General features: G+C 41.8%; 1 non-coding gene across 1 annotated transcript; it reads left to right on the top strand.

The window, feature by feature from the left end:
• Positions 1-1,325: 1,325 nt before the first annotated feature.
• On the top strand, positions 1,326-1,398 carry Trnak-cuu. Its single transcript has one exon. It is a non-coding gene; the product is annotated as a tRNA-Lys (tRNA).
• Positions 1,399-2,798: the final 1,400 nt, after the last annotated feature.

The raw sequence follows: 2,798 nt of genomic DNA on the forward strand, positions 1-2,798 counted from the left end.
CCTGGTATTGAGAATATGTAGTTTTATTTCACAGTCGTTTGAGAATGTGGCTTTTAAGATCACTACTTCGGGGAAGTTTTGTTGTAGCTAAGTACATTTTGCTTATAAACTTATGCTCAGATCATTTGATAAGCTAATTCAGTTTATAAGAATGTGTTGTTTTTTTCTGAGAAAAGAGCATTACTGTGCATAACTAAATTTATTACCACAGCAGAGCAAGGTACGATCCTGACTGTAATAGGACCCACAAAAGTGATCATTTTGCATAAAAATAAAGAATGGACCTGAAACAAGAGTCAGACATCTGAGAAACTTAAATCTCACCTGGAAGCCATGAGGAAAGGAAGAAGATAACTTTTAAATAATTAATATTATTTACAAGCATGGAAAGGTGGTGGTGGGCTCACATGAGGAAAAGTAAGCTCTTATTTTTCTGGCTCAGTGAGGTCTTGCATGTCCGACCTTGCTGGCTTAATTAAGCAGGAACACCTTACACCCAAATAGGACTTCTGTGGTATAATCACCACCTGCTAAGCCACAGACTCAAGACACCAAACTCACTCACTCGTTTGGCTTGATTTCTCGGCCAACTTTAGGACTTTACCTTTAACCAGGATCTTTTAAAACATAATAGAAATACTCAGTTAGCAATGTTTAAATCCATTCTAATCAGGGAAAGACTATTCAAACTGATAATGAATTTCCCTCTAAACTGTTGTTCTGAAAGTCCCTGTTGGTTGGTAGCCTTTCCGCCTGCCTTTTCTCTTTTCCATTGTCCTGACTACACAGAAAGAGCAGATGAAGAGAAAGTTCTGTAGTCAGGACTCTGCTCTGCATGATGTTCTCAAAGGTAGTTTAGCTTCCAGCTATGAGCTGTGGTTTTTAATGTACCTGTGTTGGGAAATGGTCAGAGCTAATACCAGAATTTTATTAGAGGACTACTGTGGGTTTTTTAGGCACGCGAACAAAAGAGTTGTCTGTGTATGATCTCTTCGTTTCCCAGAATTTTAAGTCCATGTCCTTGAGGATAAAACTGAGGACATTTCAGGGAGCTTAAATATATTTTTTAAAGTCTTAAAAGAAGCACTATTGAAGTGAAAATTAAGCAAAATATATAAATGCACTTTAGGACATATTCAGTTTGCTTCTAGCACCCTAGAGACTAATTTTTACAAGTTCAAATTCTACCAGTAATTTATTTCCAGTAATTTTCTAATTGTCATCTAATTTTCTTAACAGTTTTCTAAACACATACCCATGTGCCTTCCACCTATAACTGTAGTAATATAGGCGGCGGGGCTGCGTTCCCAGCACCCCGGCCGCCTGCCCGGCTAGCTCAGTCGGTAGAGCATGAGACTCTTAATCTCAGGGTCGTGGGTTCGAGCCCCACGTTGGGCACCAATCTGTAGTAATATGAGCGGCGGGGCTGCGTTCCCAGCACCCCGGCCGCCTGCCCCGCTTAGCTTATGCCCGAAATAACAACACACAAACTGTATTCATTTAAACACTGCTTGGCCCATTCTCTTCTAGGCTAATTCTCACATATTAATTTAGCCCATTTCTAATCATCTGTGTATGGCACTCCAAGGTGCGATTACCGGGAAGATTCTAACCTATGTCCATCCTGGGTCGGAGCTTCATCCCGGGAGCGGGGGCATTGCATCTCTCTCAGGCGTCTGCTCCCGAGAGGAGAGCTGTGGAGTCTGAGCTCACTTCCTCTTCCTCCCAGCGTTCTGTTCTGTTTACTCCTCCCACCTATCCTCTAACCAATAAAATGGGCCAAGGCAGTTCCTTTATTAGCCAATGACCTTCCTCCATCATATAACAATTAAACTTAATCTTATATAAGACTGAGTTTTACAAGCAAAAGAAGTAAAAGCAAACTTCTGCAATTTCATACGGCTAACATAATGCATGTGACAGAAGCTGCATCCCTGAGAACCTCATCCTCATGCTCTGGAAACTAGAAAGGGAGTTGTGTTGTGGAATATCCAATCGCACTGTGAACACCAACTTTGTGTTTGCATTAATCAAATAAAATCAACCTTGGGTCAGGAGGCTGAGTTAGCAACTAATTGACAGAAAGTAATCCAAGAGAGTCAGAGGGAGCCTGGAAGATCTATAGAGAGAAACACGGGAAGTAATGGGAAGGGACTTGGGCTCTTTTGTTTTGATAGAACAGAAGGATGCTCTTTTGGAGATACCAGCAAAAAGAGAATGAAAATCAGCTAGCTGCTATTCAACCTCTTTGATCTAGCAGGTTTTCACCCCAGGTTTTTTACCCACAAGTCTTATTGATAATTAGAACAATAGAGACTTAATTTAAACCTACATATTGGGACTGCAGCAGAGCCAGGCTCACCAGACTACCACCTGAGTGGACAATAGGGCACTGTCGACAGTACTGTGGGGCCTCAGACAATAACTAAAATAATAGGGCCAGGAGGTGGTGGTGCATGAGAGGCAGAAACAGGGGTATCTTAGTGAGTTTCAGCCCAGCCTGGTCTACAAGAGCTAGTTCTGAGAGAGTTAGAGTCGGGGGTAGGGGACACACCAGTGGCCTGACAGAATTCTAAGCCTAAGTTTCAGTTTACTAAAATGGGACAGAGCTAAACAGACAGTCCTCAGAAACATCAGACTCTGGTTAGCTCAGCAGGCACAACAAGACCCGTTTGTTTTTTTTTTTTGTTTTGTTTTTTTGTTTTGTTTGTTTGTTTTTTTCTGGCACAGCAGGTGTCCCCTAGTCTCCTGATAACAAAAAATAGCTTTCCATACCCTGCTGCTAGAAGATCCCTAAC

The sequence above is a fragment of the Microtus oregoni genome, unplaced genomic scaffold (assembly GCF_018167655.1).
Source record: "Microtus oregoni isolate MIOR12 unplaced genomic scaffold, Mior012 000065F_ref0000479, whole genome shotgun sequence".
Lineage (NCBI taxonomy): Eukaryota > Metazoa > Chordata > Mammalia > Rodentia > Cricetidae > Microtus > Microtus oregoni.